Genomic DNA, 13,107 nt, shown 5'->3' with positions numbered 1-13,107 from the left:
GGTATTTTTGTAGAATGTCCCTCACTTGGGATTTGTCTGATGCTTTTCTCATGATTAGGCCATGGTTACGGGCCTCGAGAAGGAAAAGTCACAGAGGTAGAGCACCATTCTCATCACATCATACCAAGGGCACATACCATTGATGACTGAGTGCTGTTGATGTTGACCTTGATTACCTGGCTCAGGTAATATTTGTTAAGGTTTTTCCACTGCAAAGTTACTTTTTTCCCCCTTCACATACTGTACTCTCTGGAAGGAAGTCACACCTAAGGAGTGAGGAGTTATGCTCCCCCTGGTTGAAGGTAGAGTATCTACAAAAATTATTTGAAATTCTTCTGAACGTGAGATTTGTCTCTTATTCATTTATTTATTTACTGATCATTTGTTTGTATCAGTATGGACTCATGGATACTTATTTTTACACTCTGGGTTATAATCCAATACTACTTGATTTATTTTGTTGCTCTAACTGTTCAGCTTTGGCCTCTGGAAGCTCTTTTAGTCCACTCCTGTGGCCCCTGACATGCCCTCACCAATGTAAGGGTTGTTCTGAGGTTTGGGGGGAGCACTTCTTTACTTTCTGACACTACAAAATGCTCCAGGCTCATCTTGTATATTTTCTGCTGCAGTCCTAGAATCAGATATTTCTCCAAGCAAAGGCTATGTATTGAATATTTTTAAAAGGATTTGATATATCCCTGTTAAATTGCCCCCCAGAAATCAACTTGCACTGATTTACAATCATTACTCATACAGGTATGAGAATGCCAATTTTCCCCACATCCTCGCCAATGTCTGGCAGTTTCAAAGTGTCTGAGGATGAGGGGTGTGTGTGTGTGTGTGTGTGTGTGTGTGTGTGTGTGTGTTTCTCCTCTCTGAAATAACTTTTATGTTATTATTTGGTTTCCTGTTGAACTTCAAGAGGAAAATGCCACGGGGGCTGCAAGCTTTCCCTTTTCTCTGCCTTTCTGTTGGTCTTCCCCAACCTCCCTTCCCTTCCCCACCGCTGCTGGATTTCACAGAACTGACGACCTCCTGTTGTGAGGGCTGAAAGGAACCCTTCTCAAAGCCTCTATTAGGGCCCAGGCAATTCCAGGGGGTAGGGGAGTGAAATGCAGAAAACAGCCCAAGGGTTTACCTTCCCTGTTTCCTGCACCTTCAGGAATTCCACCCGACCCAGTTTCCTCATCTTTTCTTGGCAAGTGAATAATGGAAACCAAATCTCAAGCAGTTTCCCTCCACAGAAATCTTAAACATAAGATTTAATAAAATGCTGGACTTCAAATTTCCTGTTGCCTCAGCTGCTGTATCTTAGAAGTTACCAAAGAGGAGAAAAAATCAATCAATAAATACACTCTTGACATTAAACTCTAATCTCTGAATGAACAGTAGGCTTTTTTTTCAAGTGTCCCTTATTAGTTCTCAGTAGTTTTGAGTCCCACGGTGACCTTAAACTGAGGTCCAGAAGTTGTAGAAAGTCAGAAATTGGAAGGACACCAACTCTCAGAACCTCCTTCTCATGTCACAGAGGGTTATGAATATGCATTTAGGAGACAGGAACACCTAGGTTTGAGTCACAGCTTTGTCATTTGCTAGCTGTGGGATTTTGAGTTCAGTGCTCTTACCTGAAAATGGAGGACAACTTAGTACCTACCTGAAAGAGTTATTGGAGATTAGATGAGGACTGCGGCAGTTGACTTCCGACTGGTTTTCCTACTTCTATTCTTACTTCACTACTGCTTAGCTTTCAAACTGCATACAGAGTAATATTTTTTAAATGTGCAACAGATTATGTCACTGCTCCACTTAAAAATCCTTCGATGGCTTCCTATATCCTTAGAATAAAGCCCATGGCCCACAAATCCCTACATGATTTGGCCCCTGCCTATCTCTAACCTATTTCACGCCACTTGCCAGACACACTGGCTGTCTCTCTGCCCCTCAAATAAGCAGAGTTTGGCCCTGTCTTAAGGCTTTTGCATTTGCTGTTAAGTTTCAAAAGCTCTCCCCTCACAGCCTGGAATGCTGGCTCCTTAACACTTAGGTCTCAGCTCCAATGTCACCTTCTCTGAGGCTTTCCCTGACCAAGCAGTCTAGAGTAGCCACCCACCCTACCCCTGTGCTATTACTTTAGACTATTGTATTGTCTTCACAGCACTGATCACTATCTAAATTGTTTTGAGATGTAAGGGTCCTTAACTATTTTGTTCCCTGCTGTATCACTAGTACCTGATAATGTGCCTGCCACCAGTAAAACCTCAACAGTTTTTCTGAGTGAATGATCAAAACAGCCCCCAAAAGAATTATTGTTCCAGAAACATTCCAAGTCTTCCCAGGCAAGCTGTGGGCAACTTGCTGGTCTCAGAGATACTGCCCAGGAATCTCATGGACCGCTTACTATATAGGTAAGCCCAGGCTCCACTGATTTTCCAACTCACTGCAATCACCAGGCACATACAGCCACTGGGGATACCAGCTGTGGATTAAATGCTGTATCATAAACGATGATTACTCTTACAAATGACTAAGCCTTACTGGTAAAGGATGTGTGTGTTTGATGGACAAGGAATGCTGTGTCACTGAGGGCAAAGCATAAGTAGTTCGTGTCCAGCCCTTCCCAAGCAAGGAAACTTGAAGAACCAATTCACCTCCATGAGGAGATGTTCTCACCTTCCTTATAAAACAGCTGCACGTTTGGCAACTTCCAGCCCTCTACAATCCAGCTGACTCAAGGCAGTCTTGGATTCCAAGACTTCAACCATTCGCCCCCTCACCCTAATGGTCTATGGAGGGAGAGACTCATCCAGGCCAAGATGGAAATAAAGGGATGTTTATTCACTGCTCCTCTCCTTCCTTTGGATGAAACATCAGCTGAGGTGCAGATCCGGGAGTGGGACAGTTGTGTTAGTTATTGTGGTGGTAGCGACAGACAGTGGAACACACAACTAAGAATCAGAGACATGGCTTCAAACCTCATTCCAGTACACAACAGCAGTATGACCCTGAGCGGGAGGCCTCTTTAAACTAAAGTTTCAATGTCTGTAAAATGAAGATAATGATACCTATAAGTACTCGCTAAATGGATGCTACTATTATTTACTAGGCCCTGAACTAATCACTTCACCAACATTTTCACATTCAGTTTTCATAATAATAACCCTGTATAATAGCATTACCACTCTATTTTACAGATGAAGGAAGTGAGGAGTAGAGAAATGAATAACATCCCAAGTTCCACAGCTGGCAGAGCTGGAACTAGAGGGCCTGGTCCTTGTTTTTAACCATGGATGGTGGACTCAGTGTTGAGTGAAGGCAGCTATGAGGGGACTTGTGAAACCAGCTTGGCTGCATTTATCCAGCCAGGTTATACTGGTAATGCCTCATTACCAGTAGCACAGACAGTAACCTCTGGTGATTGCTAAAGATTTTTCCAAGGCCTCGGCAGACTCAAACTCTAAACCGTGTACTAGAAAACTACCTCCCTGCTATAGGGGATCCCAATAGTCTTTTAAAGAAAGGTACAACCAGATGTTTTCAGTTTTTTCAACCACAGCCAGCCTGTGACTTTCCTATAGCAACCTGGCTGCAAGTTAGCCATTTCCCTCCGATTTTCACCTCAGTTCTTGTGAGCTCTAGCAAACAGAGTCATGCAACCTTTTGCATGACTGCCACCAAGTCACCATCCCCTGGACGGAGTCTCTCTGGGTCAGACATCAGTTTCAATTTCATTTGTCCTGAGGTGACAGGCACCCAGGTCTCACTCATTTAATTAGGTTGCATAGAAAATATCTTTCAAGGCCTCAGCTGATTTTCACTGCACTGAACTAGAGAATAAAATTGGCGTTAAGTCGAGATAATGCCTCCTTGTCTGCCTTCAGGGAACCGGTGATGAGGGTGGTCTGATAGATGCCTGCTTTGCCCTTGCAGCCTCCAGGGGTTCAGGGACTCAGCATGCCTACACGTGGCTGTATTGTAAATGCCAGTCTTTGCCACTTGAACTCCTTGGAGGCTGAGTCTGTTTCTCATTGACCATTTTACCTCGAGTGTTTAACAACATACCTGGCATTTAGGACACATCCGGTGGCTGGCACACAGCATCTCTCACTGCCTGCCTTGGCCTAGAAGGGATTTAGCTGGTGAAGTGAAAGCTGGGGAAGGCTGACCTTCAGGGAAGAAAGCGGGTGCAGCAGGAAAGCAGACCTTCCTCCTAGGAGCGCTAAGACCTGCCTGCTAGGAGAGCGCCTGACGGAGGAGCACGGCATGCGAGGATCGCCCACTTTGGGGAAGGACCAGAATTCCCACCCAAGCCCTCTGAGCTGCGTTGACTATATAGCAAAGCATTTCAACCTCCCTAAGTCTCAGCCTCTTACCTGTGACACAGGTAATCATTCATTCTCTCTCTCAGTGAACCAATGTTTATCGAGTACTCACAATATATTAGGTACTGCAACAGGTGCTGGTGTTACAGTAGCGAGCCAGACTGACAAAGTCTGGTTCTCGTGAAGTTTAATTTCTAGTAAAGAAGGCAACTAATAAGGGAGTAAACAAATTAAAAATTTCAGATAGTGGAAAGCACAATGAACAAAGCAGGATGCTGAGATAGAAAACGGTGGGTGCGTGTGTGTTGGGGGGCAACTCAGGAAGGCGAAACTATCAGGGGTCTACTGCTCAGAGTTGAAAAGTATTAAATGAGATAATGGATGCAAAATATTTAGCATACTTACTAACAAGTAATGAGCACTCCACCAAAATTCAACTGTTGTTATATTACTTCCTCCTGAGTCAGCTGCCCCTCTTTCACCTCGCAGTGGCCGAGCCCCTCCTACACGCCGGGGAGGGGCATGCAGAGGGGAATCAGACAGGAGCTCACAGTCTGGCAAAGAATGTAGCCTATGTGCTATGAGCAAAGGATGAAGTGGTAAATTCCACCTATGGAGTCAGAAAAGACTATCACTTAATGTTGACAGATGGATTGGTATTTTCCAGGAAGACTACAGGGCCAGAAGAAGGGCATGCCAGGTGGAAGGAAGAGCTTGAAAAAACTCCTGAAGATGAGAAACAGCCTGGCATGTGCAGAGAGCTGTGGAAAACTCAGGCTGAAGTGGGAGCGGGCACACTGAGAGAAGAAGTATCTCATCAGCAGCTCTTAATGCTTATCTTCATGGGTCATGCTTAAAGTGTCTCCTAAGAAGATGGGGTCGGGAGGATGTGGATGGGAAAGAACAGGAGATGAGAAGCGTGTCAGGGCTCCATACGGCATCCACCACATTGCTAACACTCCATAATGTGAATAAGGGCTATGTTGAAGATATTCAGCCTGAGGTCTGTGTGACACTACCCAAGGCAGCACAAACAGATGTGTCAAGGGGGGAAACCAAACACCCAGTGGTAACTCAAAATAAATCCTGTGTCAGGGGAAGGCAGGCGTCAGGCTGCTCAAATGTGACTACATCATCAGCACAAATCTGAGACTCAGCCCGGAAGAGGAACGCAGGTGCCAGTGTATGACGCTGGGGGTCTGGAGTGAACGGACTCTTGCTCCCAAGCAGAGCCAAGGACTCCCTCTTTGCCAAAGCCAGACCCACCTGTCCAAGAGTCTAAGGCCCAGGCTGGGGACATGAGAGGGCCCTGTAATAAGGAAACAGGAAACTACAAGGAGGTTTCTTGTGCCAAGTTAATAACTCAGGCATCTCTGCCAGCACATTTTCTCTGAGATGAGTGTAACTGCAGAGGAGATGTTTGTGTAAGGGAACCATTCAGATAGAGCCCCGGTTCCCTGCCTGTTTACTACTCTGTCCTATCCCTGCCCTTGCAGTAAATGCTCTTGTCATGAGTCTCCCCAGGAAATGGAGAAGAAATTAAGGAAGCCATCTCCACCCCCAATATTCCAAAAGCTTATAATACAGCCAACAGGTCTGGACTGTGGGAATCTGCCCCTGCTGGGAGGAAGGCTGCTTAATGCAGACAGCCAAAGAGATGAATATCACATCCACTGTGCATTCAGCCAGTCTTACCAGAGGCTCTCCTTGGACTCCAGCTTAGTGCTGTCAGATGAGAGAGGGCACTAGTCTGGCCAGAAGAGAGGAAGATGACCCAAAACACATGAATACACCAAGCGGGAGAGCCAAAGCAAAGTGAGAAAAGAGGAACTGAACACTACAGGTCTACATCCGTTTGCATGCCATTGCCCAATCACAAGACTGAACAAAGCCCACTGCTCTGACTCAAAGGGCTGCCCTAGGCAATGGAGGAAATCACATATACCCAACACGGCATCATGCAGAAAGCAGTCCAGCCTTTGTCACATTCAAAAGATCTCTGCATAAGTCAGTGAGTGTAAAGACCGTATCAAAGTTGTTCCTTTAGTCTAAGGTACTGCACTTTTGGCTTAGCCTCCTGAGTTAAAAATCAGTAGATATTACAAGACAAGAGTAGGCCATGGGATCACCATAAGCCGCTTGAGCACATGTGAGTTTCTGGGTGAGTCAGCTGTCATCTCAGAAGCTGATGGGTTAAGATGGATGGTTAAGTTTTGCTGGGGAAAAAGAAGTAATACTCTTTAAAGGACCAGGACTAGGGTATAAGTATAGGATAATGAGGGAAGCAGATAAAGATTATTAAAGACACATTCTGCCTTCCTCCTAGGTTTTCCTGAAGCCAGCTCTGCTGTGACACTCCAATGACATAATCCTACCACTTCAGACCTGTTTCATGCATCTGCAGAAGAACCTGTTTATGGCTCAGTCTCAACATAAATCAGGTGTCATTAAGATTTATTTATAATACCCAGAAAGCAACTGTTCTCAACTGGCCCAGTTATAGGGCTGAGCCAGAGCAGACAATCCAAACACCCCACCAGGCACTAGGGGGATGTTCCCCTAGGTATCGAGTAAGGCCCAGTCACCCTCTAGGCCTGCGTAGTTGAGGGGCATCTGCCAGCAATCTAGATGGCTCCCTGCTGCCAGACTCTCAACCCTGGCTTTCAGACTGAGAGGCGCAGGAAGGGCACAGAGAAACCAAGGTTTGAATCCAGTCCTTCCACTTATTACCTGGGTCCCCCTGGACAAAACTTACTCCACCGGGCCTCAGTTTCCTCATCTGTAAAACAGGGTTCATGGCTCACAGGTTTTTCATGAATGTAAGAGCATACAGCACATGGTAAATGCTCATCAAGGGACCGCTCTTGTCATGAAATGGTGCGCAAGACAGTGCCTGCACGTACCCAACTTTCCCCACATGTGGCTCGGTTCCCTTCTTCTTGCCTGGATTAGATCCTCTCTCAGGCTCCACATTCAAAGTTCCAATCAGAATTAAAGTTTATACACAACAGTAAGCATATCAGATGGCTCTTCTACACCAGCATGAGAAGTTAACAAAAGTGCATAGACCTTTTTCTTTTCCCACCCACTGCCCCACTCACTACTTAAAACACGGCACAGGGTCCTCACCCAGCCCAGCACAGATGGGTCGTAGGGGCAGGGGGCGGGGGCGGGGAATGACAACAAAATAAATATTTCAGCTCACCACTTTGGGGAAAAGATGCGAGAATTCCTTTAGGGGTTATTTTTAAATTAAAAAACATTTGCTGTGAGACTATAAAGCCACTCCTCCCTAAAAATTATTTTTAGGTCCCTTGGCTGAAATCTATACAAAAGGAAAAAAAAGAAGTTAAAAAGAAGATGATAATTCTGTATATAAGAGTTTAAGAAAAGCCTATGGAACTACCTGTTTTATGTTCAGCTGGAAAGAGAAAGCTCTATTCCTTCTCAAAGTGCTTCTCCAATCTCCCTGAAGGCTGATTTCTTTTTTATTTCACCAGCTTCACTCAGATATCACTGACATATCACACGGTGTAATTTAAGGTATATAACGTGATGACCTGATACATGTGTATATTGTGAAATGTTTACTACAATAAGGTTAGTTAACACATCCTTTACCTCACATTAATTACCATTTTGTTATTGTTGTTATGATCTAAGTCTGATTTCTGCTCAGAGCCTGGTGGGATGAAGGATTCTGGTGGGTACTCAGATGCCTCTTCTTGCCCACTGACGAGGATGGGCTCTGAAAACGGGGTTGGATGTGGGGACCAAGGCTGGAACCACTGGTCTATAAGAAAGACAATATGATCACCCACTCAACTCTTACTCATTTTAAATGGCATGAATGGTCACATGTGGCTGTAAAGGGCAACCTTGCTAGGGGTCAAAATGAGACTCTCAGATGAGGCCCAGCACAAGAATGTAAAACTCGTCTGGAGGAGGAAAGGAGAATAACTCCATGAATCTGACATAACTCCATACCAGAGGCTTTATTTTTTCTCTTTCATTCCAACTCCTCCCTCCCCTCTCCTCTGGTAAAGAACAGTAATAGCACTGAAATCCACAGATAATCCTTCAATCTCTGTGGCAGCTCCACTTCTAAACTCCTCCTTCACACTGACGGTTTTAACAGCTGCTAACAAGTCATAACAAGGACCTCTCTTGCTCCAGGCTGGAATATCGATATCCTTTCTCTTTCCCTACTCAAATCATACCAGCCTTCAAGTCTACTTCTTTCATGAGGGTGTGATGACCCTCCAGCCTACAGAGACTACTCATCATTCCCCCTCAGACTCTCAGAGTCTGGGTCCTGCCTGTAGGCTCCAGGGGAACTTAGCGATTATACTGTTCATGGGGGAGTGGTAGAAATGCAGGATCCTGAGGGCTGGTGAGACCAGGTGAGATAGAAGCAACCTAATTAAGAGAATATGCATGAAAACATAGGCACGGAGGCAAGGCTAGAGGGGCAAGGCTAGAGGGGCAGAGTGGCAGCTGGAGCAGTGAGCCATGTCCATAAACAGGATCATTCATTACAAAGTCCAACCTTCAGAAGGTCCAGGAAGGCTAGAAAATAGAATGCAAGGTGGGAAGGACTGAAGCATTCAGGAGGGAGGCTGTGAACATGATGGGCACTGGAAGGCGGTCCTGGCTGTGTGGTTCGGGTCAAAGCGCCTGAAAGGTTCAAGAAAGTCACACAAGACTGGGCACGAAGCACTTAATGTGAAATCCATTTCCTTGGCATTGATCCCCGCCACCACAGGCATCTCTTGTGGTGCTATTAACGTGGTGTGAGGCTTGCCTTTTTCTCCTCTGGATAGCGAGCAGCCCCTCAAAGGCATGTACTGCGACTTATCACAACTCAGATTAGCAGTTTTGTGTCTAAGACTTGTGAAATGAAGATAAGGGCTTTGCATTTTTCCTCCATTTCCTGTACGTCAATCACCTACCCCTTGGTGAAGACAGTCGGAATTAGAAGGTTAAAAAAAGTGGGAGGCAGTCTAGACGCCCTGGGGTGGGGGTCAGGCCGTGGGATAATGGCTGGTGGGCTCCAGTGTAGGCAGGATACTCCTAAGGGCACTGCACGCCTCTCACAGTGATAACACAGACACTGCAGAAATGTACTTCAAGCTGCCCTGTGTTCATTATCTTTGCTTTCGTTTTGTTTTGGGTTGGTGTTGTTTAAGAATGTGCAAGTTTACCTGCCCCATAATCCTCTACTGATTATACTTCCACACTGGATAGAGGTGGCAAAAGGTGTGAGAGGAATCTTTGGAGCCACTCCTCCAGCTGCCTGCCAGTTGCTCTGGGACCCATCATCTTTGCTTTGCTGGAGCAGAGCCTGGCTCCCTCCTCTAGTCCCCACTGCTTTCCCAGAGGTCAGCCACAAGTTCACATCAAGCAACAAGCAGGGATTATAAACTGTGTGCCTGCTGGGAATATCTTTCTAGTGTCAAGCAACCATTAAAAGCACTTAAGGAAATCACAAGAGGGAGATGAGAGAATACTTTGGGGAGGTATAGTATAGGGAAGGCAGAAGGGAAAGCATCAGCCCACCTCCTGCCTTGGAGGGGAAAACAGGCCATAAAGAGCAAATTGGTTCTAAAGAATGGGGCTTCCTTAGGAAAACTACAGAACATTGTATCTTTCAACCAGTCTCCTGCTGGGGCCAAAACACTTCAGGGTGCCTGGGAAACCTTTGCTAATACAGAGTAAAATGACATTTTAAGCAACTATGTATTTTAAAAAAACTATTCAATGAGCATGTATTATAATAGGTTCTAACATACAGTCTCTCATCCAATTTGGACTGCATCTTTGTGAAGAAGACACTATGATTCCCCATTTTACAGATGTGGAAACTGAGGTTCAGAGAGGTCAGTGGCTCGACCATGTTTGGAGTTCGGGTTTGTCTGACTGCAAAGCCAATATTCTTCCTACCAAAAAAAATATTGGGCTTGCCAAGCCCAACAGACTCCTTGCCAAGTCTGTATCATTCTGACCTACCTGTTGTTACGCCTGGATTAATTAGGTACTAGCTTGGGTGGTCTGTAGAGCACAGTGGCCTTTCCTGTCCACTGATTAAAGGAAGAGTAAACCTATCTGTCTTAAGTGGGCTAACTGAGTCTCTGTGATGGAGTCTTCAATCTCTAGGTGTCAATAACCATCTAAAAGGGAAGGACTGGTTCTGAGATAAGCAGATAAGGTAACCTTGGGAAAGTCACTTTCCTCTCTGAGTTTAGTATCCTCATCTGTAAAATGGGTCTAATAAAACCTATGTAATACTAAATAAGACACCTTATTAAAAGCCTTAATATTATATCTGGCACAAGGTAAATACTTTATAAATGACAGCTATTATTGTAATTTCTGTTTTATTTCAGATCAACAGTTTTGGAAAATACACAGGTTTAGCATCAATTTGTTCCCATTCAGTAGACGCTGTTTGTTGTTGAAAATTTTTTTTAAATCTTGAGTTTGTTTCATACCTAAGAACAACTATAACAAAACAATGGCAGTGGAAGCACAGACAACTTGAGTTGAAGAAGGAGAGACATATTGTCTCGGGGGCTGGTCCTCTCCCTTTCTGTTCAGTCATCTTAGAGCAGACTATAAGCACAGGTATTTAGAGACTAGAAACTTATGCTATATACACATATGGCAGGAACCCTGAGCACTTTAGGAGGGGAAAGACATGTGTAGGATGAATTAATGCAAATGGCTTTGCTTCTAATGATATAGTCCCCTGAAGGCCCATTTGCTAGAGGAACTCTCTTAAGATGGGCAGCTCCTGGGGAGGGCAGTTCAGGCTGGTTCCCTGGCTTGTCAGCCATCTTAATCGAGCAGGGAGCAGCGAACTGAAGGAGAATCAGGCTGACACTGTGTCCTCGCCCTTGCTCCTCACTCTGACCCCAACAGGGGCAGAAAGACCCAGAGGTTCTTGGTGGGTTTTAATCTCCTGTACTCAAAGCTGCTCTGGTGGTAAACTGCATCTTCTGTTCTCTGTCCATGGAAACCTGAAGCCACTGCTGCTGGAGACAGCTTCTATCTGCATCCTCATTTCTGCACCCCTTTCAGAAAGGCTTTCTAGGTTTGAAGCACGACTAAACCCTGCCCCAGGGCAAAAGTAAACTGTGCTTCAAATCACTGGCCCTGAGGAAATGGTGAACGATTATTCTCTTACTATTTTACCGCTTTTCTTTTAGACGATACAGCAAGCCATTCCAGTCATTTGAATTTGCAAGAATGGAGAATTTGGGACTCAGAGATTCAACTCACAGCTAGATTCATTTGCGTTTTAACTAATCCCCCAAACAGTATATTTGGTTCTACAGAACTTCCTGTAAAATAGTGGGCTTTTCAGTATAGGACAAGTGCTAGTAGCTTTTTGGCATGAAGGAAGGAAAGAACAATAACTTCTTTAAGGTTATTGCACTGGTCTTAACTGGGCTTATATCTGTAGGCAGATTTGGGGAAACTAGTTCTCTCAAGTCTGTCTTTCAGGTATTGACAGAAGAGTCAGGTGATGCAGTATGCAAAAATTAAACCTCCAGAGACTCAGAGGAAACAAAGAAGGACAGACAATGAAATTCCACAGCCTAGTTTTTTGATAGAGATTTTCAGCAATAAAAAGCTGGTGAGATTTAAGATTACTTAGAGACCTAGAAAGACATTTTGCTCTCCCCCAAGCGAAATTTTAGAGTCATGCTTGCCGTTTTTTGTTAAAGGCAAACCCATTTCCAGACCCCCTAATGGACTGCATACTGCAAATGTGTGTACAAACACACAAGCACACATGCACACACCCATACCCATTCTGAATTCAGTTTGCAACCTCTACTCCTTTAATTTGCCTTGCAATCACTGAGTCAGTAATCCTAAACTGAGTAGCCAATTTTTATTAATGGGCAACTCCTGCATATCTAAAAGACTTAGCTGGAATAGGTGTGGTATAAAAATGTAAGATTTTACAGAAATTTAGGATACTCCTACATTCTGTAAACCACCACATCACCCCCTTTTAATTTCTAGAACCTTCGAATGAGGACTCACAATATTGGGCCTCCCAGGTTATCTTCCAGGTACCCTTTAAGGGCTGAGATCCCAAGCCTTGGAAAGGATATGTTTGTCATAGATATATCTAAAAAGATATCACCCCAAGAACCCCCTGCAGGCTGCAGGCTAAATGTCTGGCACCTTATGGCCCACATATTGTTTCAAACATAGGGGAGGCCGTTTCTCGCACAGCTGAATACCCCAGCCTCTCTGCACGAAGGGGCTACATTCTGCCACAGTCTGGCATTTCAGACTCTGTGACTATTTACCATCCCTCTACTTCATAGACAGACTCTCATCATAAAGATCAGGTCACATAACTAACCCCAAACTGAGCACATTCTGCTCCCTGGTTGGCCTGCCTCACTATTTACCCTCAAAGTCAGAAAGGCTGTGACCGTGTGTGGCCGACTGATGGGGTGATTTGCTGTTACCAAGCATATCAACCTTGCTGGCTGTGCACATGAAGGCAAGAAGATCTTGGGGTACCCCCAAAGCTGGTTCCCTCAATCAGCAAGGCTTTCCCTCTGCCTTTCTAACGACGCCTGACTGTAATTTGTGCCCATTAAGTAGGCCCTTCTATTCCTAAGGAAACCTGCTTGTGCAGGTTTGCTGATGTGCACAGCACATTACTTCCAACGTGCCCTTCCAGGAAAGGGCCTGACTCCCACTTCTGGTGCACAATTCATTCTGACCCAAACATCCTATCTGCTGCGTGAACGCAAAAACA

General features: G+C 45.0%; 1 protein-coding gene across 4 annotated transcripts in view; it reads right to left on the bottom strand.

The window, feature by feature from the left end:
• Positions 1-13,107, bottom strand: part of TRIM44 (tripartite motif containing 44) — a 118,810-nt gene that overhangs the window by 18,423 nt on the left and 87,280 nt on the right. The gene's annotated exons all lie outside the window — the stretch shown is intronic.

The sequence above is a fragment of the Phocoena sinus genome, chromosome 8 (genome assembly GCF_008692025.1).
Source record: "Phocoena sinus isolate mPhoSin1 chromosome 8, mPhoSin1.pri, whole genome shotgun sequence".
Taxonomy (NCBI): Eukaryota; Metazoa; Chordata; class Mammalia; order Artiodactyla; family Phocoenidae; genus Phocoena; species Phocoena sinus.
This window is presented reverse-complemented; position numbering and strand designations above follow the sequence as displayed.